The following is a 24,498-nucleotide window of genomic DNA, read 5'->3' on the forward strand; positions in this document are numbered from 1 at the left end:
CATGTGCCTGTCTGCCGGCGCTTTCCCGCTTGGTAAGTCTTGGAATCTTTGTTTTTAATATATTTTTCCCCATGTGGAAGTTTCTTTCTATATATATATATATATATATATATATATATATATATATATATATATATATATATATATATATATATATATATGCACCACCCCGCACCAACTGAACGTGCGCACATGTCTGCTGTCACAGGCAACTGAAACCACACTACGAGCAGCAGTACCTATGCATGATGGGAGTGGCGAATGGGGTGGGGAGGGATAGTATGGTGGGGGTGGTGGACAGTGAAGTGTGGCAGTTTAGATGGAGGGCAGGAGAGAAGGTGAAGAGGGGGGGAGGGGTTAAGTAGTGGAAAGGAGGGAAATAAAAAGAAATTGAAAGACTGAGTGTGGCGGTGAAATGATGGCTGTGTAGTGCTGGAATGGAAACAGGGAGGGGGCTGGATGGGTGATGGGTGAAGGTTGAAGCCAAGAGGGTTATGGGAACATTCGTTTTTGTTGTGTCTATTGTGAATCAGCATCTCTGCTATATGCTGAGTAGCAACTTTCCTTCTCTAATATTGTTACATTCCATCTTGGATTTTCCATTGTTTGATTTTGATATAAGATACAGGTCACACACAGCACTGAACACATTGGCTGGACAACAGTAATACACAGTAAATAATAGGCCAAGCACTCGTTTGCAACTGCTTAACAATTTTGCTGTTTCTTTGGTGGCTCACCAAAATGCACAAGGGGACCTATCCAGATGGCCTTTATAAGTGGCACTGTAAGCTGTATGGGTGTGTGTTCTCTGAAATGGTGCATGTCATGACTGAAGGTACATTATTCCTCACTTCTTGGGGGTGGGATAGCCCCATAGACACATTCACAAAAAACACTAGGCACAGAAAGATGCGTGGCACATAAAAGAACACTGGTACCAAAAAAAGGGTGCTGAGGAAGAACTATTTCTGTGAAAAAAAGAAAAACAAATACTAATCTCACAAGACACTGAGACTGCAAGCAACAGAAAATGGTGCTCTGTCACCCCACTCATGAGAAGCAGGAAAAGAGGACTGGGGCTGGCATCTCCATAGTGATGTCCTCGTCAAGGTCAGCAATTGGTGCTGGAGGCTACAGCAGGAGTATCACAGAGATGCCTCCACAGGACCCAGCAAAGGACAGCATAGGAGACAGCAGTGGCAGTGGGGGCTGCGCTGGCAATGGCAGTCGAGGAATGGGGCAGAGGCAGGAAACCCAGACAGCAACTCCCTCTGTGCTGTGAACTGGACCATTTACAACACAGGAACAGGCATTGGCAGTGGCAGGGTTGGGGGAGGCAGTGGGCCCTCCAGAAAATGCCCTCCCATGTGCATCTGCAGCTAGTCGAAGTAACAGGATGTCCACCCATCAGGAGCACAGACATCACACAGGTACTGGCCCCTGTGATGCTCAATGACAGCACAAACCAATATCGACTGATACCATGATCCATTCTGGTTCTAAGTGGAACATTTTCCAGTACTACTGACAAGACATCTAAAAAGTCTCCATACAATCAACCTCCACATTACCAACTGTGAAGTATGGGCCAATTATCCAGGTACGTAACACACTGCACCAAACATTGACACTCCATGGCCATTGAAGCTTGACTTGCCTTAGCCTGTGGTTATTCTTCACTGCCCAATAATGCGTATTATGCCAATTCCTGTGACTGTGATTTGTAAACATTACTTTATCAGAGAAAAGTACCTGTGGATGAAATTCATCATTGGCTGCTAGTTGTTGTTGTTGTTGTTGTATCCAATTGCAGATGTTCAAGCAGCTTTGAAAGTCGCCACCATGTAGGATTTGATGCAACAACAGGTGATATGGATGGTACTTGTGTTCATGTAGTATGTGCAGAACACATCATGAAATTCCTACACCTCGTGCAATTTGCCACAGACTGTTGTGAAGATATGTAGCAGCTACTACTGAAAAATCCAGTGCAGCATTTTCATTTGTCACAAAGTCACATGGTCAAATTCTTCATGTGTGTTGAACACTTCCAGTTGCAGTAAACAGTTGAAATACTGCAAAATGTAATTGCAGAAGGAACATTCCTTTCATGGAAAAAAGTTTGCATACTGTCTACAAGCTTCTCCTACCTTCCTGTTTGATGCAAAGTATGAAGCAATGTCATCTACCCTCCCTGCAATCACCAAAATTGTTGCACACATAGGAAGAGATGTTTGCAGCTCAAATGTTTGCAGTAAAGTGAACTGTGACTGCTTTGTGCTGCCGTTTCCTTGTCTGTCATTCACAGTATGGCCACAGTCATCTCTACACAATGGAATTACATCTTTGCACCTACGGCAAAAGTCGCACCATGTACTGTGACATCTTTGCCATCCGTGCATCACAGTCAGTTATTTGAATGGTACAAAATGCATTGCAGACAATGGTTACCATGTCAAACATTTCCTTATCACTTTTCAGTGATTTGTAACCCATAGCTATTTGTGTTGATTACAGTGCCATCCATGATGCAACAACAAAATTGTTCTATACAAAATTTACATTTTTTAAAAGTTGACCCTACTCCCATACCCCCCTGAGCATGGCGTGTGTGTGTGTGTGTGTGTGTGTGTGTGTGTGTGTGTGTGTGTGTGTGTGTGTGTGTAAGGGTGGGGGGGTTTGCCAATTTTAGAGCCATTTGATGACCATTTTTGAAATGAACAACTTTCATCACAATCTTTTTCTCATCTGGTTTGTGTTGTCCCAGATTTTACCACAAACAATTTTAATTGCCCCACCTTGTGTGTAGAGATAAGTGTGCATGTCACTGAAAGTTATAACAACTATTTCAGTGATTTGAATCCATTTAACCATACCTGTGATGGTTCTTTACTGTTGATGTCTGACAGACTGTTATACAATGTGTTGATTGACTCCAGCATTGTCCCCAGAACCTATTTAAGGACTTACCTTGGAAGATTTTCAGAAAATATTAAAATACAGAACAATTGTATATTTAGTAGTAGTATAAATACACAAATCATAAACATTACGTTCTCACTTTTAGCAATGAAGTTATTCAAAATAACTATCCATTGTATATTATTTAAACAACATTAAAATAAGATTTCATTACTGTGGGCAGAATTTTAGGTCCACACTTTTCTCCCTTTTGTAGTAAAGCCTGTCAAGAATGTTCTAGACCAAAAATTTGAAATGAATGACAATATCATATGATATTCAGAGATAAAAAAGCAAGTAATTGTAAAATTGTAAGGAAGGAGACAGGGAAGGAGAAATCGAAGAGAAATAAATTCCAAATAAGTGGCAGAGGAGTGATAATTTGGCCTGTTTCAATCAACGCATATTTCAAAAAAAGAAAACATTATATAAAACAGTCTTGTTCACATGATCAAGTGGTGATCCATAGAATTTTTAAACTGCCACTGTAAAATACTGATATTAAAAAATAAATTGATAAACTAAGGAAAATGGCAAAAACCAACAGTTTTAAAATTGAAATCATAGATTTATTACTCACAAAATTACTGGAAACATATGTTAACACCAAACATAAAGACAGGAAATATACAAATGTGACGTATAGGGGCAACATATCAGACGAAGTCAGAAACACTGCTCTCGTTTGGCCTTCACTGTTGACAATACTTCACAGAATAAGCTAAAACACACAATAAGCAAATGTGATAGCAAATTTTTGAAATATGGAGTTTATAAAGTAATATGTCGTACTTGTGACAAACAATATATTGGGCAAACACGACATAATTTCTGCATCAGATGTTATGAATACACAGTAGGTACAGCTAGCAGAAAATTATTATTTGGACAGTGTGTAATACAGAATAAACACTCTTGCACATCAGTTGAAGATAATCTCAAAAGTTTACACAATGCCCCAAAAGGTCTACTGCTAAATGCACTAGAAGAAATTGAAATTTCCAGAGAGCACAAAAAGTTTGGCCAGTATTACTCAATGGAAAAATGTATTTCAAAGAAAAATAACTTTTTTCAATTTGTTTGATGACTAGCTGTAAAAAAATTGCTTGCTCATTTTAATATTTTACTATATATTGATGACTGAGTATGCAATGAAATATTTTTAGACTTTTGTATTAGCCACCCTCCTATATATTTTAGCCCCTACGTAGAAAACTTGTTCAACAGCTATTTGTAATTAAATATAGCACTATGACTACACAGGATTCTGTATGTATTATTAAGGTGTCTATATTTGCTGGTGGAGATCCATAAAGGGAGGATATAGTGCAGAATATATACAAGATGATACAGTACAGAAATATTAATTTATTATACTCAAATGGTGCACAGCAAGAAGTAGCATGTCTGCTTGATTCAAAACCATAGAGTGCACTGTCACTGCACAGTCGACACCAATATGAGGGGGAATGATTGTCCAGTGGTTACACAATGTGAATATGTTGTTTCCATAGAGACTCTCCCCCCCTACTGCAGAGCATGGTGGAAGCTGATGGTACAGTCATGGGTGACGTGTTGTAACTATCTAACAGGATGGTGTCTGAGCTAGGTGTGTTGGGGGTCACTGAGTGGCTTTTGTGGCACAGCATTAAGGTGGTAATCTTGCAGGTTTTTGAGAGGCTGTCTAGTCTGACCATAGTCAGATTTTTGTGGGGTGTCAGTTAACAGGAGCACTGTGGTGAGTCCAGTGTGTGGGCAGTAGTCTTCATGGTCCTCCATTGCAGTGTCAGTAGAGTGGGAAGTTCTGGCAATGGTGATTGTGAGAAAACTATTGAAACAAATCTGTCGTGTGATGGCTGCCAAGTCTTCATTAATAGGCAGTTGATAAGAACAGGTAAACTGCCAGCTGATGTAACCATTCCAAGTGTTGTGTTCAGGATGTTGACCTTTGGTGACAAGGAACTTGTCAAGCAAATTAATGCTCAGGTTGTTGCATCATCAGTCTTATCAATCTGTTCTATGAAACTGGTGATGCATATGGTGTGTCTGGTTTTGTTGTTGTGGCAGTTGGTGGAGGCTGGTAAGTCATGTCAGTGGTCCACATCAGCTTCAACTTAATGTTAGTGCTTTTTCTTTCCAGGGCTTCTGTGAGCGGGCCTGAATAGTGGCTGCCTGTAAGAGGTGGTACTGGTAGAAGTTGATTCATCATACTGTAAGGCAGATGCCTGCAGCTTTGATAATGTGACTGAGAAAAGTAACCTCAGTTTGTCGGTGATATTTTTTTTTTTTTTTTTCATCATTAATTATGATTCCATTTGCAGTAACTACATCAAAAACTTGTTTTAAGTGAGTTGCACATGTCATTATCCTGGGAAAAATGAGATTGTCATCAAGATAAGTGTAACTGAGTGTTAGTTAAATAGGATACCATCCAAATACCATTGCCATGTTTGGGCTGCATTCTTGGAATAAAAGGTTCCTCAGAGAGCCCAAAAGGTGTAATAACTACAATCTTTTGCACCTCTTCCAAGCTCATCAGTAACTAGTGATAAGTTGTTTGCAGTCCAAGATGCAGAAGACAGAAACCTGCAAGGAAGTGAATTAAGTCCTGAATATTTGGCATCAGATAACTATCAACTATGGTATGTGCTTCAAGTTTTCTGTAGTAACCACATAAATGTAAAATACCTTCTTTCTATGCACTAGTTTAATGGGTGAATCCCATGAACTATCCAAAGATCTTATTATTCTGGCTTTCAGAAGTTCTTAGATGGCAGCCTTGGTCTTGGCTGTGCAAGTTTTGTCTGGTGGGAGGCAGTCTCTGTTGAACTGGGAGCATGGGGTAAGAGCGGGTAGTACTTGAACAGGAGGTGCAGTAGTAACCTGTCGATATATGAGGCTGTGGAAATTGCAGTGCTTCCTCTGAGACTGTTGTAGTCGCATGGGAAGTGCGTTTCACCTGCTTGACAAAATATTGTTAACAGGTGAGGTCAGGTGAAGGTTTTGTACTGGTTATGTGCTGCAATGAGGTCTTCACTCATTTTTTGAATTGCCAATTGTTGTCGGATGCTTAGGGCTCCTGGTGGGCCTCAAAGTAAAGTAACTGGTTTTGTTGAGTTCAGTGACTGAGTTGATGCAGTCAAGTACATGACAACAATGGTCATTCATTGGGGTGCACTGCTGCTAGTTGATTGTAGATGCTTTAGTAAGGATGTGTTGCTCTTTGGAAGGGCATGATGCCAACAGCTTCACAACTAGTGTCTAATTGAATCAGTGTGCCACTGGATGGATCCAGTAGGAGCTAGAAATAGCAGAGAAAACTGGATGTGAGGAACAGTTCACTGTGCAGGGTCCAGAGCTCTAAATGGGGCTTGCTAAGTAGCTTGCTGGATGGAGCGGTATAACAATGTTGTCATGTACTGTGGTGGGAAAGATCAGAGGTGCAAAGCTTATCTCAGATCTGGAATTGAGTTAATAGTACTGGAATTGAGTTAATAGTATTGCTGTACGAGATGATCCAGGATACAGAGGCCGCTGTTGTCTGTGTTCATGAAGTGTGTAGTGGTCTGTCGCTATGTGAGATGACGTGGTTTAAATGATAACCACAGACTGATGTAACCATTGTGTGCTCATGGCCCTTTTGGGCGGTCTCAAGGTGAATGGCAGTGCAGTTGTGTGTGGTCTCGCCATACTATCAGTGGTGTCAGCAGAGATGTAATGTGGCAGCCTGGGGTGGTGGGGTGGGGTTGGTCTGCCATTAGTGTGCTTCTTTGACTGAGCTGTATATAGGTCATTGTTCTTGGCAGAGGCCATGACATCACAGTCATTAATGGTCAAGTGTGGTCAGGCCAATTCAGTAATTCATTTGCTGCAGGAAGCAGAGCATGCCAGGACTGGTGCTGCTGGGTGCCACAGTGGCACTGTTGTCAACTAAATCGACACATTGCCCATATTTAATAACAGTGTTTAATAACATTCCTGTATTTGGCAAGGATAATAGTATGAGCAGACTATGCATCTGTGTGGGTGGCTGTGTTGGCACTGAGTCAAAAATTAGTTCATGCAATGTGGAAGAGTCGTTCACAGTGAGTGAATGTGGGTACAGTCAGTCCAAGGGTAGTGTCTTGGGATGGACCATTTGCAAAATGGGGGTGACTATGAAGTCATGCAGTAAGTCAGTCATAGGATGTCATTGTTCTGCTTTATTGGCAGTTGTCAACACACTGCACTGGTGAGTGTCACTGTCACTTTTGAAGAATACAGTTTGTCAGAGGGTCAGTTGTGAGGCACTGTACATTCTGGCACTGCACTCATTTCCATAATTCACAAATTGTGACACACATTGGTTTCACAGTGGCTCCATTGTTGATCCATAGTAACCAGTTCATGTGCATTTGGCATAATTTGTGGTCATTGTAGGTCTCCATCGTAGATCAGTATGGTGAGGATATGGTGCACAATATATACAAGATGATATTGTACAGAAATAACACATTATTATACTCAAATGGTACATGGTGAGAAAGCACATCTGCTCAATTTGAAATTACAGAGCACACTGCCACTGCACAGGCAACACCAAAGGTAATCCACTATAAAGTGGGACAATTTGTCAGTAGGGTTACACAGTGTGATTGATGTCCTTATACTGGTAATGCTGGACATTGGCTACATATGTGCTCTACACTGCTAATATGAAGACCATAAAAAGCCAATTTGAATACAGTACAGCAGTGGCATAGCACCTTTGATTGCTATCGATAAGTCACCCACATCGCCAGGCAATGAGTGGCATCCTGGAGCCGATCTTTCGTGTATATGAAGCCCCACAGAGGGCAGTCCGCCGATGTGTTACATGATGCCGTTGACTGTTCATTATTTTACTACACACTGATAATCAAGTATTTTGGTAAATAATTTTATACTTACATATTAAGGTACATCGTATACATTTTAGGTCCCCACACACAAAACTTTTCCGATATGTGATTATCAAGGCTGTTTTATATAATATTTTATTGCTGTCCATTGTGCTCACTGCTTTGCCCAATATGTTTACAAAGGTTATCATTGCAACAAAATTACATCTAAACTTTCCATAATCATACAAATTACTTACCAGAAGCTACGTAACAAATTTAATGATGTTGTTACCCACTACAGAGCTGAATTCCAAAATGTAGTGTGCAGGTTAAAAAATCAAAAATCACCAGGCCTCTGTATCAAGCACACCATCCTCCAACGGTACCTACCCTTTGGCAGTTTCACCCATTCCATGTCAAAAAATCCCTTCCTTACAGACTCGGCAACTGTGGATGCAACATGAGCAGTAGAAAGCAGGAATTGTCAACATATACTGGTAACCTTACCAGAGACTTTAATCAAAGACAATATCCTATACAGGTCATCCATAAACAAGTATCCCATTACATCTACTCCTCTGACGCCAGTAAACCTGTTAACCAGCCACTGACCACCATGCCTGTGATGACACACTGTCACACTGTCCTTGAAAAGCTCAACCAACTCCACCAGGGCTTTGACTACCTCTCGTCATGCCCCAAGATGAGGGATATCCTACCCAAAATCTTACACACATCCCCCAAAGTAGTGTTCCACCACTCACCTGACCTACAGAGCATCCTTGTCCATCCCTCTCTCAATCCTACTCCCAATCTTGCACCTCTTGGCTTGTTCCCTTGTGTTGACTCAGGTAAAGATCTGTCCCACACACCCTCCCACTTCCTTCCACCAGTCCCACGCATTTACTACCCAATAAAAGGTTGGACCTTGTGTAAAAGCAGCCATGTTATATATCAGTTGTGCTGCAGTTAATATATAGCATTTTATGGGGGCATGACAAGTAACCAACTGTCTACTTGTATGTATGACAACTGCCAAACTGTGGCAAACTGCAAACTTGACTGTCTAGTTGCTGAGCATGTTGCACACAACAACATAAATTACTTTACTTGTGAGCTATTTGGATACTCCATTCCAGCACAGTTACTACAGTGTTACAGATTATTTAAATGAAATATAATGACTATTCTCTCTCTCTCTCTCTCTCTCTCTCTCTCTCTCTCTCTCTCTCTCTCTCTCTCTCTCTATCAATGGGATGTGATATATTAGTATAAGTAGTATTTGTGTTGTATATTTATATTACCTTGATCTCTCTATCCAGTTATTAATGTTGTTTATTGAGTTATATGTTATGTTTACATGAGACTTATGTATGTGTCTACATAAATATATGTACTTATTATGTATATGCCTGATGATAACCATATCATGTAAATGATCAGTGACTGGTAAATAAAAATGAATTTGAAAATAAAGGGGGGGGGGGGGGGACAAATGAAATTACTTCTGACTTTGCCAGTGACTCTCCATCTCAGATAACATGTTGCATTCTCCCTGCCCAAAAATCTTTAAGTCAGTCACAAAGTTTGTTTGATCCTCCTCATGATCATAAATTTTGTCATTATGGATTAGAATGCTGCAGCTAGGGTGAACAAAAGTTTTCAGATATAGCTACAACCAGTTTGCCCTTGTGAGTTGTAGTTATTTGTAAAAACCATTTTATAATACCTCTGTTAGTAAGTAATTGTGTGGTTCTGTGTCTAAAGCTTTGTATAAGTCATTTGGGTAATGTTGGAATAATCCTAATAGCTCTGCTTTTTATTCTGGAAGTCCACTGAACTGCTAGCCTGTTTTCCTAGAATGTGAAACTATGTTTCATGTTTATTTATTGCATAGTAAGCATTAATATTGCATAGTAAGCATTAATTAGTGCTTGCTGATTTACTTGTCTTGCTAGGACTTTGAGAAAGAAATGGCTTTGTTCCATTTTCAACCATTCTTTATCAAAACACTAAAACTTTATTGCATAAAAACACTAAAAATTTGCTATTGTTTTATTTACAACAGATTGATCACTTACAGTGACATGTGACCAGTGCAGAAATGTGTTTTAGCAACTGTAGAAATTGTTTGATACTATTTTGCCATTGTTTATAATCAGCTGCTCTTTTTTTTTTTTAATGACTTACTGATCCAACTTCTCACACACTTAGTGGCAAGTTGAATACCTTCATTTTCTGCTGTTTTTACTAATATTAAAAGGTTAATTTAAACAGCAACTGATCGCAAGTAGAGTTAGGAACAGTTCATGAACTCAATCCATTTTGCATTTATTACAAATCCATCTTCAGATAGATATTATATATTTGCTTGCCTTCCTGTTGCCATCTCATTTTGTGCTTAACTTATGTTGTGCTACAGCCATGGTTCTCAACATGTCAGCCTTTGACAAGATACTGTTTTTATTGATATTATTTCATTGGCAAACAGAACTGTTTCATGTGAGTCAGCATGCTAGTTTAGATCATATCATCAACACAATGGGGAAGAGAAGTAATCCTGCACTGATCCTTGACAGCTTTCATAAGTAATTTAGTGCTTTGCTGACAAGTAATCAAAAACTATTTGTGATTTTACCTCTGTTTCTTTGTGTTTGCTTTTTGCTCAGGGTTGACTGGAGATTGACGGACCCATTTGTTTCATAGCTCATAATGCCATAGTATTAAAGCTTCTTTTGGACAATATTGTGACATAATATTTCCAGTGCTTTGGTGAAGCCTAAAATTATAATTACTATTTTTCATCTCTTGATTTACAGCTATTTTGAAAATAGTAAGTTACGAAATTAAAACTAATATGGATTTAGAACAAAGTTATGAACCAGAAAAGCATTTGAAACCTTCATAGCTATAATCTGTAATGGTCTGAAAGAAGACTAACCATTTAAGTAAAGCTTTGACTCTGTAACACGTGATATGATTTAAAAACTAGACAAATTCATTATTATGGAGTGTTAACAGACCTTATTTCTGCAAAACTGTCCAGTTTCAATCTGTACATTTACATCTTTATTTTCAAACTACCCTTTTCCCTGCAACTTCACATGTATATTTGTCTGACACACATACTGAACACACCTTCTCCTCCCTCCCCTGTGTCCACCTCTTCCTCCCTCTGTCTGTCTGTCTGACTCTTCCTCCCTCTGTCTGTCTGCCCCATCCTCCCACCTTTATCTGTTTATTTTCTCATCCTGCCTCTCTCCATCTTATCATCTTCTGCTTCCCCCTCTCTCTGTTCATTTCATTCATCCCCTCTTTGCCTATATCATCCCCCCCCCCCCCCATCCCTCTGACCATATCCTCCAACCCCTCTCTCTTTCAATCTGTCTGCTCATCCACTTGCCTAATTATCCCTCTACACCTCTACCCCTCTACACCTTCCACCTGCTCCTCTTTCTCTGTCCATTTCTTAGTTCCTCTGTCCATTTCTTAGTTCCTCTGTCCATTTCTTAGTTCCTCTGTCCATCCATCCCCTCCTCTATGCATCTCATCCTCTCTGTCCTGAGACGTTCTTATCAGGATGTGTATTCCCTGTAATACTGTTCAATAAAGCAGGTCAATATTACTGCCACAACAGACCTGAAATGCAGAGCAGTCTACAAATCATTGCTTGGAAATCACTTATTTGCCTCCTGACTTACAGGCCACCATGCAAAGGAGGTCAATAACGTAGGCCAATACCACTTCAACACATAATTCCTGTCAAGTACGGCAGCCTACGTGTTACATCCTGGAAAATCATTTCTTGCCCCTGACACGTAGGCTGCTCTACAAAGCAGGTTGATTTGGCAGGCCGCTACTGTTTCCACACAACATGCTTGTTGTGTAGGGCAGCCTATATACCAGGGGTTGGGAAAAACACGTTTTTGCATGTATCTTCACTCCAATTTGAGTTAGGAGGCTATAAACACCACAGTGCTGAGACCCATGAGCCCTGCTGTTTCTCTGTCAAATTTAGTTGAAATTGATCCAAGAGCTTGGGAAAAGATTCTGAACATAAACACACACTCAAAGGGAGGTGTTACACAGAGTTTAATAGTTTTATCTGCATGTGCTGGAAGAACTGGAAATTTATGCCCACCAGCCCCCCCGCCTCCCTCCCCAAAAAAAAAAAAAAATCCATGCTTAATGAGCATCATGATTTTATGCATAGTAATCGTTATAGAATTTTTAAAGACATGTTTTGGCCTTGTTTTTTGATGGGGTAGGATGCTCTGCCAAATGCCATCTGTGGCAGCCCTTAGCATACTGACAACAGTGAATTGGGCAAGACAGGAAACTTAAGCATGGCTCTGTGTTTGGCCTAGCACAGTGGAAGCTCCCTCTAAGATCAACAAACAGAAAGAAGAGAAGACATATTTTTTAAATGTCTTATACTTATTTTAAATATTTTTAATGATGTTAACTTCCTCATCAGTATTTTACGTTTTATACTTAAAGGCATTTTTTATATATGAATTATTTCAGTCGATGTTCTATGAACAGAGGGCACTTACCAGCACCACGGGCATTGCACCAGTCAGATTTCTTAAATATTTGATTATAAAGCTGCTGCAGCATGGTATGTCTTTAGTTATGACAGAAAACAAACAGATCTATATCAACAAGTTTTTCCGTAACTGAAACATTTGGTATGTTATGCAACTTGTGTTGTAACTAATTTTGGAAAATTTTTTGAAGCTTTGTAAATGTAAATTTTGAAATAATTTTAATTTAATTTTTGTTTAACAGATGTGCAGATGGGCAACTGGTCTAAAAGAGATTACTTAAAAATAAAGAGAAATGATATGCATAGTGTTATTAGAGAGTTTTTACCCATGATATTAACTACAAAAAAACTATCACATTATAATACTGCACATAAGGTGTAACATTTTGTTAGTTCTTATCCAACTACAGGCAACATTTAGTGTATGTTAATAAAGAGAGGTCAAAACACATGAAAATAAAGAGCTGTATCCCACAGGACTGTGTTCTTGCACTCTTCCTTTTCACTGGATATGTTATTTTCTCAAACTACGAATATAGTTCTAAAAGTATTGCCTCCTATTTTTATGCACCTAAACTACAAAAGATACATAAATCACTACAGCACACCTAAATAGACCAATATTTCAACTATAGACTATCATTCTCCCATCGTAGTCAGCACCACTTGTTATGCACTTTTGCAAAAGATGAACCAGAGCCTGCATGCCATACTCACCATGTAGTCCACCTTTCCAAGGCCCAAAGAGATGGAAATCTGAAGGCACTAAATTGGGACTGTACGTTGGATGTGGTAAGATGGTCCAGCAGAATTTTGCAGTGAGTTGTGTGGTTGCAATATCAGTCAGGAACCTGGCATTACCATGTTGCAGGTGAAAGTTGGTCTTCTTCTCTGGTATTACCCTGGAAATTCAAGCTTTCAGCTTAGTCAGTGTCATCTTGTAGCATGCTGAATAGACAGTTCTCCAGGATCCAGGATATCCAAAAGAACCACACCTTGGCTACCCCAGAAGACTCTGCACACCTCTTTGCCTACGGATGGCTGTGTCTTGAATTTCTTCTTTGACAGACAATTTGTGTGTCACCATTCCATGGACTGTCTTTTGGATTCTGGCTTGTAGTGGTGATACCATGTCTCATCTCCGGTAATGACACTATTCAGAAAATTGCCACTTTCAGCTTCGAATTGGTCCAGCAGGTCCCGACAAATTTCCTTTTGATGAGTTTTTTGTTCTTCTGTAAGCATTCATGGGACCCATTGTGTACAGACTTTGCAGTAACCAAGAGGTTCCAAATTTATTTCCAAGGCATTATTGCCAACATTCTCTGGTCATTATCTGTTGATCAGCATGGATGAATTGATCAAGATGCTCTACATTGCAATTGATGACAGCTGTGCAGGGTTGACCGCCTGCGGCTTTTCACCATCTTGAAAATGCCATACTCATCAGCTCACATTGCTCATAGCTATTGTATCATCTCCAAATACCTTTAGCAAACATTGGTGGCTTTCAATGAGTGCAATTTTTTCAGCAGTGAGGATTTCAATCACACATTGCTGTTTTATACATGTGTCCATATCAGCCTCCTTTTTGGAACACTCCTCTGCTGGCACCAACTACCATAGAACAACAGAACAACCTGCAAGTGAAAGAGGAAGGTTCAAACATTAGCGCCAGTGATATCTGGTGCAGACATCCAAAGTTACCACAAAAAAATGGAAGGCATTACCTTTGGAATGACACTCATATATGTTGATGATTTGACATTGATCAAACCAGGTGAGAACTTTAAAGTATATTTAGATCCAGATATAGAGAAAGTTAAAAATAGTTGCTGATAGTGTAAAGTAAACTAGCTGAGTTGTAAACAGAGGATTTTTTTTAGTCTAATGGAACACAAAAAAAGAGAAATGAAGAGTAAGACTATCATACCTCAATAACAGACAAAAGAATCTCATTGGTTCAACATAAAATATGATTAAGTGGTATACTTGGTCACATACTTTTTCAGTATACAATGCCCACTAGCAAAAACATATTGCTCTGTCTTACAAAGCCTTCTTTCACTTGTAATTGCAGCAAGGCAGAAAAAGCATTCAAATGTATCGTAGGATTCCATACGAAAACGTAATGACATTCTCAGGCCTGCATATGCACTATTGTAAAGACTATTATTCACTTGTAGAACTCATTCAAAGGAATTTGACTGATTTAAATAGTGAGTAAAGGGCCCTCACTACTAGGAGATGAGTTTATTATGTACTGGTAAATTTGCATGTATTTGCCTTACTAAAAATGTGAAGCACTCAAAAAAACATGGTTGAATATTGATGTCACTTTGAATACATGCACACCATTGGTAGGCATGTAAATGATCATACTTGCAATTCTCTGTGACAGACAGAACAGTGACCAGAGATGACTAGTATTATATGTGTTTAAAGCTGTTAACAGGCCAGATAGAGTACATAACATCTGTGAACAGCATCAGATGTCAAATGATCCCTATAAAGGGTATGGAGATGCTGCATACTCATGTGAGACAGTGTTATCAACAGCTGAAGAGTTTGAAAGGGACATCATTGTAGGTCCCATGTGGCTAGCTGATATTCACATTTGTGGGACATGTGAATGTACAGAGCTCTGATATGGAACTGTATAAGAACATGAGAGCAGGCATACTTGTCATCAAGGTTCCAGTCAGCCACATCTGACCACCACAAAGGAAGCACTTTGTAGTCCCTTTACATCTGTGGCTGTGCTTCGACGACAAGTAATGGACTCTGTGCAACACTCTGTGTCATCCCGCAATATTGGTCAGGGACAAGCAGTACCCAGACTAGGAATAGCCATCTCATGCTTGGCTTGCAAGTAACAACACAATACAAATGACTATGTTTTGAGTGCTGTTACCAGAAATCCTGAATCACTGATCAATGACATTGCACTGAGTTTCCATGAATTGCAGTTCAGCACTAATTTGGATGACCATTGTCTGTAAGCATGATGGTGACCATGGAAGAGGTCCTTTTCTTCCAATGTTTTGGAGAGGCAAAGCAATGTTAATTTTGGAATCATAGTGTGGAAACCATCTGTATGATTTCAAGTCATGGCAGACAGTGACGGAGTGAACTCTGGTGGTACAATGGCTTGTGACAGACATTCTGGATCATCATGCAGTGCGAAGAGTCAGTCACTTTTCTCACTTTTTAAAATTTTTGTCACCTTTTTTGGGCTTTTAGGAAGAAAATATGTTATTTACTTTTGTTTCCAAGTTTCTGTATTCATGTCCATTCATTTAACTTTTTAGAATGCCCAGTGATGAAAGAAGTTAAAATCTAACCTTGGGATGGCGGCTCCTGAAATTTGAGATAAATTGTTCCAATCCTTTGGGAGTGTGTTGGCAACTATTCTTAGTGTTAAATATTCCTCTGTTACAATGGCTTCTGTTTTTGTTCCTGATTCTAATTCTGTTGCAGTAATACAACTGCTGCTGTGAAACTCTGTTCAGTTTTTAAAATAAGTTTTTGAAATTATGCAGTGACTGGCTTGAAAAGGCATAGTTTGAAAAGTAAAGTGTCTGCATTTGGGAGAAAAGTTAGTGGAAGTGAATATTTTGCAGTGTGTGTTTTTGTGCTATTAAGTTAGAGACAAAAGGTTTTCATGTAGTTTTAACTATTCACTTTCAACAAAACATAAATGTAACTTTGAAGTTAAATGTGGACCACATGCAACATAGTTTAGAACTTTCAAATCAAATACAGCCCTTGAGCTCAGTACTTGGACCAACAAAAACAATGTTAAGTACTAAGGATAGTTCCACCACCACTGAAATTGATCTGGACATTTCAGAATATCTGTTGATGGGTAAACATGTATTGTATTATAATAAAGTCATTTGTTCACTAACTGATGACACATCATTGAGTGAGTGACCTACCAACATTCGTGCAGTACTATTTAACTGAAGTGGACTCATGCTACCAAGTTCCTTCATTAATTTAACTCAGTTCTGTAATCGCTGCAATAATGCCACATATGCTCTCAACTTAGGAAGTTTCATTTTGTTTCCTCCTCCGCTTTTGAGCACTTCACTTTATTTTTGTCAGTTAGTGCAGTTGTAATTCACTCTGCAGGTTTGCAATGTACATAACACCAGTATGGGAAGTATGGATTTGCTACTAACTGTAAAGAGGTGGTGTTGAGACTCAGACAGATACAGTGAAAAACATTGCTAAAATATTAAATATTTCAGACAAAGTCCTTTTTCTGCTATTTCAGAAGCACTTCGTTAAAAAGCTTTAACATTTTAGCAGCCTTTTTCATTATGCCTGTCTGCAACCCAATGTGTCTATATACAGGGTGTTTCAAAAATGACCAGTATATTTGAAATGGCAATACAAACTAAACGAGCAGTGATAGAAATACACCGTTTGTTGCAATATGCTTGGGACAACAGTACATTTTCAGGCAGACAAACTTTTGAAATTACAGTAGTTACAATTGTCAACAGGTGGCGCTGCAGTCTGGGAAACTCTATAGTATGATATTTTCCACATATCCACCATGTGTAGCAATAATATGGTGTAGTCTCTGAATGAAATTACCCAAAACCTTTGACAACATGTCTGGCGGAATGGCTTCACATGCAGATGAGATGTACTGCTTCAGTTGTTCAATTGTTTCTGGATTCTGGCGGTACACCTGGTCTTTCAAGTGTCCCCACAGAAAGAAGTCACAGGGGTTCATGTCTGGCGAATAGGGAGGCCAATCCACGCTGCCTCCTGTATGTTTCGGATAGCCCAAAGCAATCACACGATCATCGAAATATTCATTCAGGAAATTATAGACGTCGGCCGTGCGATGTGGCCGGGCACCATCTTGCATAAACCGCGAGGTGTTCGCAGTGTCGTCTAAAGCAGTTTGTACCGCCACAAATTCACGAAGAATGTCCAAATAGCGTGACGCAGTAATCGTTTCGGATCTGAAAAATGGGCCAATGATTTCTTTGGAAGAAATGGCGGCCCAGACCAGTACTTTTTGAGGATGCAGGGACGATGGGACTGCAACATGGGGCTTTTCGGTTCCCCATGTGTGCCAGTTCTGTTTATTGACAAAGCCATCCAGGTAAAAATAAGCTTCATCAGTAAACCAAATGCTGCCCACATGCATATCGCCGTCATCAATCCTGTGCACTATATCGTTAGTGAATGTCTCTCATGCTGCAATGGTAGTGGCACTGAGGGTAGCCGCGTTTGAATTTTGTATGGATAGAGGTGTAAACTCTGGCGCATGAGACGATACATGGACGTTGGCGTCATTTGGACTGCAGCTGCAACCCGGCAAACGGAAACCTGAGGCCGCTGTTGGATCACCTGCTGCACTAGCTGCGCGTTGCCCTCTGTGGTTGCCGTACGCGGTCGCCCTACCTTTCCAGCATATTCATCTGTCACGTTCCCAGTCCGTTGAAATTTTCAAACAGATCCTTTATTGTATCGCTTTTCGGTCCTTTGGTCACATTAAACCTCCGTTGAAAACTTCGTCTTGTTGCAATAACACTGTGTTCTAGGCGGTGGAATTCCAACACCAGAAAAATCCTCTGTTCTAAGGAATAAACCATGTTGTCCACAGCACACTTGCACGTTGTGAACAGCACACGGTTACAGCAGAAAGACAACATACAGAATGGCGCACCCACAGACTACGTTGTCTTCTATATCTTTCACATCACTTGCAGCACCATCTGTTGTTGAAAATTGTAACTACTGTAATTTCGAAAGTTTGTCTGCCTGAAAATGTACTGTTGTCCCAAGGATATTGCAACAAACGGTGTATTTCTAACGCTGCTCGTTTAGTTTGTATTGCCGTTTCAAATATACTGGTCATTTTTGAAACACCCTGTAGTAAGTATCCTACCAACCCTTTCCATGTTGTTGTTATTCTATTTTGGTCTTTCCATTATATGTAATAAATTCTATGATTATATGTGGATATATACCATATGAACATAATTATCTGGACACTTGTTATTGGGCAGAAATGTGGGTTGTGTCCTCCTTTCACCTTTATTGTGAATTGAACTCTGCTGAGGGAACTTTCAATGATCTGTCCCAATATTTTGTGGAAAAATTTCACAAGAACCTAAACCAGAGAAGGTAATAATGTTGAACACTGAGGTCTGGAGTGAATTTGACATTCAAACTAATCTTAAAGGTGTTCCATTAGGTTCAGGTTGAGAATCTGTGCAGGCTAGTCTATTTCAGGAATGTTACTGTCCCCTAGCCATGACTGATACAACCATACACTAACACCTCCTCATCCTTACTTCACTGTTGGCACTGCAAAAGATGATAAGATGATTCTCCAGGCATTCACCAAACCCAAACTCTTCCACTGAACTGCCACAGGGTATGGCATGAATCATCACTCCAAATCACTAATTCCAAGTCATCCAGTGTCTGGGGCATCACTCTTAGCACCCTCTCAAAAACTGCTTAAGAGTGACTATAGAAATGTGTGGCTTGTGTGGAGATGCTCAACCATTGTACCCCATTCTTTTCAGCCCCCTAGACAGTTATTGAGCTAGCAGTCAGAACCCCAGAGTGATTCCTTCTACTGATTTTATGAGATTCTGTACCAATAGCCTCCACAATGATCAGTGGTCCCTATCTGTCAGAACATAAGTTCTACTTGCTCTTAGCTTACCTACAGTAGTTCCTTCACATTTTTTCTTCACTATCATGACAGCAGCAGTTGTGTTGGATGGCTTTAGAAAGGCTGAAATGTGTCTGAGTCTGTTACTCACAAGGGAAACTCCCCATCACCACTACCCCCTCAGATTGAGTGGTAAGACGGCCCAGTGTATAGCCTGTGAAAAACTGAACACAGATCAAGCATGAAAACAGGAAGGAGGTGTACTGAACTGTGAAAAGAAATCAAAATAGAAGCAGTGAATGGTCCAAGAACAAGTGCAATAGAAAGCAGTGAAAAACAATAACCCGTCGTGGGTAAGTGGTCATGGTGTTGGACTACCAAGCAGACGTGGTGTGTTCAAAACTCCCTTGTGCCACTTATTTATTTATTTATTCCACAACATTATGAACTACCCGTCCGGTCATTGAAATGTCTGTTCTCTTTCTGTAGTCTTGACAGTTCTCATACTATACATTGGTTATAGGGTGAATCATGTGGTAAGAATATGTTACTGTTGCAAGTAAATGTGATAAATTTTAAGAGCAGATGAGATATCACATAGACATCTCACAGAAATGAAAATAACAAACAAACAGGTGTGAACTATGTTACAACAAAGTAATTCAAGAGTAAAGATTTGCAAAATGGAACACAACTTCGAAAACGTTAACAACATATGTTGTTGCAGCTTATGTGACAAACTATTATGTTTTCATCATTTCCTTGGGAGAAATCACATTCACATTTACATTCATGTTTATAAGAACTCCTATATTAGGCAAAGAGGCACACCTCTCACTTACCAGTTATACAAATTAGTTGTGCTAATAAGAGATTCCTATCATATGACACACATGCTGTCACTAATGCTATGTATGGCACACCAGATGTGTTTTCCAGTGACGGATTCCATTGACTTGTCACCTGGTCATCAAACATTTGTGGTTCCCATTTGAAAGCCATTTCCTTTTGGTTACTAATAGAGTAGTTGTGCAGAATCAACTGTCATTATAGGTCACTACCTTACATCTTGCTGCTGCACACAGACTTTGTACCATGACATAGACACAAATTTGAAAAAAGCAAACAGCAGGGGGGAAAAATAGCACAAGGAAGACTTGAACACAGCTCATCCACTTGGCATTCCAACAGCATAACCATTAAATTACAATGCCATTTGTCTTCCCAGCTGTTCTATAGTGCACTTCACCTTCTTGGACTGTTCATTCTGTCTATTTTGCCTTTTTTCACATTCCAGCACACCTTCTTCCTGTTTTCATGCTTGATCTGTATTCAGTTTTTGACGTGCTGTCCACTGGGCGCTCTTACCACTAAATATGAAGGGGTTGCGTTGGGGAGTTTCCTTTTCAGGTAACATCCAATGACTCATCACATTCAAAGTCACTGAGATCTCTTTGCTGATCCATTCTGCTGTTACTGCTTCTCTAGTGACAACACAATACTTCTCACCTCCTTTTAAATTGGTGGGTCTGCATCTTGTGACATATGGTGGTCAATTCTGGTTATGTAACATGTACATGTACTTTTGATCAACTAGTATATAATGTCAAACTGGAAAGGATTATGATGTACTTGTTCATATCTGTATAAAAATGTGTGATAAGAGTTACTTGAAAATGTATGTCTTTGTGTGTAAGTGTATTTATAAAAGGCAGGTCATATATCGGAGCCTCCAAGAAGTGTAGATAAAATAAATCTCTCACACCTACCTTTCCAATCTGATCATCATCAGGTATTATCAAATTATTTACAACAGTCTGCTTGGCAATATTCTTGCAATAGAAAGAATGTTGTCATTGTAACCCTCACTTTAGGCCCAACAAACATCTATTGGAGATAAAATTAGCATTTTGTAAGTACAGATTAAATTGTCCATTAGTCCACAAAACTAGTTAATGATAGTTGCTGATAGAAATTAATATAAATTCAAGCACAGCTACTTCATTGTGGATGCATGTTACAATTACAATATAAGCATAGTTCCAGATACATCTTGTGATGGTGGAAACAACTTGTTCAGCAAATAGAAGCACTGTATGAAAATGTTATTAACAGGTGGCATGCAGCTAAAGGACGATCTCTCTAGTCGTATAAATTGGAAATCATGGCAGTCTCTGTCCAAACACAAGTCCAACCCATAAATGGCAGCAGTGTTCATAGATTATTTCAGAGAGAGAGAGAGAGAGAGAGAGAGAGAGAGAGAGAGAGAGAGAGAGAGAGAGATAGAGAGAGATAATAGCAATGATCGAAGGTAAAACTGAGAGCTAGGCGGGCACCTGATCATATTATATTAATTGGTCTCTTGCAAAATACTGAGCGAGGTGGCGCAGTGGTTAGCACACTGGACTCGCATTCGGGAGAACGACGGTTCAATCCTGTCTCTGGCCATCCTGATTTAGGTTTTCCGTGATACCCTAAATCGTTTCAGGCAAATGCTGGGATGGTTACTTTGAAAGGGCATGGCCGATTTCCTTCCACAACCTTCCGTAACCCGAGCTTGCGCTCCGTCTCTAATGACCTCGTTGTTGACGGGACGTTAAACACTAATCTCCTCCTCCTCTCTTGCAGAATATCATGGGTCTGGCTTGGGATATCAGCAATTTCCCTACATGAGGCATGCTTGCTAGGTGTGGGAGAACTTATGCATATTGATACATCTGCATCTTCCATTTGCATGTCTGGTGGGCTTACTAAATTTATCATGCAGGCTGTTGTAAATAATTTTTTGCTAGACCCTACCTGAAGAACATCAGATGATCAAAACTAGTAGTTCATAAAGAATTATTTTATCAGCAAGATTTGGTGGTTCTGAAATATGATGTTTTTCATCTATTTATGAGCTCTGGGGCACCAACTGCACAAAATATGATTGTAAAATTTCCACTGACAAAGCTGACTGCATGGAGAATATGCTGTAATAAAGATTTCAAAACTGTGTGTGTGCACTCATAGACAGCTGTCTTGGTTGATTTCTGATTTCCAAAACCGTGTGGAGACCTACATAGTTATTGTCTTCTTTTTTACAATATTTATTAACTTTTTGTGCATTAAGCATTCCAATACTTTGAACAAACAAGGAAATAATGTGAGACGACACTAGTTCATCACTTTGTTTTTTGCCAGTTCTGTAAATAGTTATTACTTTTGATGTTTCTAACATTTCTGGAAAGTACCTGGGTGTCCATGTTGATTCCATTCTCTCTAATTTCTGTAAGGTGTTTCTGGTACTGAGTGCTGCAGGTTTCGAATCTGTGCCAGACGGCATGGATCTCGATGACCACTAGAGGTCTCTGCAGCAGTCATGCCGTAAGCCGTGGCTGCGCACGCTCCTGGCCCAGAGTTTAACGTGAGGGCACCACGGTGGAGTACATGATCCCAGTGCCCAATAGTGACATACCCTGTCATGTATTTTGGTGGCTGTCACTCACTCAGTGAGGCAGTCTGGTATTCGCATTAGTCAGTTGATATCTTGCTTACAGACGTTGTGCTTACGTTGTGTGTGCTTACTTCCTGTTTATGAGTGGACGTTGTTTTGATTTCACGAGGTTCTCTCTTGTGACTCCATTGCTTAATACTTTGTTGTTGATCTTGGTGTCTTGGTTGGTTGTCTGTGATTATGCTTGCCCTTCCTGTTTGTCCATCTTGTTTGTTCGCGGGCCACTCCCGTTCAGTCCTGCTGTGTTTTTCAGTAGCAGCAACCCCGTGACAGATCCTGTCACACTTATAACAGTTTGGCGACGTGGTAAGTGGTAGTAGTTGTTAGCACGGAGGCTAAGTTGGTCTGTCTTCTGGAACAGCAGCAGCATCTCTTGCAGCAGCAGCAGCATCTCTTGCAGCAGCAGCAGCATCTCTTGCAGCAGCAGCAACATCTCTTGCAGCAGCAGCAGCAGCAGCAGCAGCTCCAGTTAGACAACTTACAAAAGTTGATGAGGTTGCGAATGGACAAAGTCAATGCCCAGGATGCATTACCACAAGAGCTTCCAAATCCTTGGGTGCCCAATGGTTTTCCATATCCACCATTGTTCCCACCATTTAATGACACTAAAGAAAACTGGGAAACATACTTACATCAGCTGAAACAACATTTCACAGCTTTTCAAGTCCTGCTCCATTTGCTGATGTCATCTCCTTCCCACCCCTGATCCTGGTATGCCCCTGGCCCTGGATGCCTGCCACAGTCGTCGCTGCTCACGGGCACGTCAGAGCAGACGTTGAAAGGGTTGGTGCCCCACCATCGTTACCAGCTTCTGCCACATGCCCCTGCAGGCCTCCCATTGCTGCCTCCTCCTGCACTACCTCCATCAGGGTACAGACGTGGTCCTTGAGTCTCCAGCACTGCCCCCAGTTCCTGCCTCCCTCCGGGCCTGCTGCCAGCCCTCCCTGCCCCCGGGTGGATTGGAAGTTCCCTACGATGCCCTGGCCTCTGGGTCAGCTGTCATGGATGCCTCAGACATCCCTTCCTCCCCAACAATGACAGTTGATGAGTCTGGGTCTTCTCCCATCTGCCGTCCAGTACTGCACTGTCCGGGGCATTTTCGCCCCTATATGCAAATTTCAGGGGGGTGCGATTTGTTACCGAGCGTCATGGGTTTTAAATTCGCACCACATGGCATGGAACTTTATGACCACTAGAGGTCTCTGTAGCAGTCACACCATAAGCTGTGGCTGCATGTCCTCCTGGCGCCAAGTCTAACATGATGGCGCCACTGTGTAGCATGTGATCACGGCTGCCAATGGCGACATACCCTGTCGTGTATTAAGGCAGCTTCCTCTCACTCAGTGAGGCAGTCTGGTATTCGCATGTGAACTCAGTACTTGACACACACACACACACACACACACACACACACACACACACACACACACACACACACACACACACACACCGTCTCAGGCTGCCGAGGCCAGACTGTGAGCAGCTGCATATGATGGGAGAAGTAATCTGAGTGGTGGGGATAAGGAGGAGGCTGGGAGAGTTGCTGCGAGATAGCAGGTTAGGGACGGGGGATGGTAAAGCATTGCCTTTGTGTGCATACAGGGGGATGGTGGTTGGCATACAGGGATGAGGTGGAGAAAGTGTACGGCATCTAGGCACAATCAAGTGGTCAGACTGAGGGCCTTGAATGGAAAGGGGGGGGGGGGGGGGGGCAGGAAATAGGAGAAGTAAAAAGACTGTGCCTGCATAGGTGGAACAGAAGGCTGTGTAGTGCTGAAATGGAAATGGAAATAGGGAAGGGGATAGGTGGGTACAGGACAATGACTAATGTAGTTTGAGGCCAGAAGGAATATGGGAATGATGTAGGATGTATTGCAGGGAGAGTTCCCACCTGCGCAGTTCAGAAAAGCTGATGTTGGAAGTAAGGAGCAATATGGCACAGGCTATGAAGCAGTTGTTGAAATGAAAAATG

General features: G+C 40.7%; 1 protein-coding gene across 1 annotated transcript in view; it reads left to right on the forward strand.

Moving 5' to 3' along the window:
- The window catches only part of LOC126353931 (high affinity cationic amino acid transporter 1-like), a 139,568-nt gene that overhangs the window by 22,772 nt on the left and 92,298 nt on the right, over nucleotides 1–24,498 (forward strand). The window lies entirely within an intron of this gene.

This window comes from Schistocerca gregaria, chromosome 3 (genome assembly GCF_023897955.1).
Source record: "Schistocerca gregaria isolate iqSchGreg1 chromosome 3, iqSchGreg1.2, whole genome shotgun sequence".
Classification (NCBI taxonomy): Eukaryota; Metazoa; Arthropoda; class Insecta; order Orthoptera; family Acrididae; genus Schistocerca; species Schistocerca gregaria.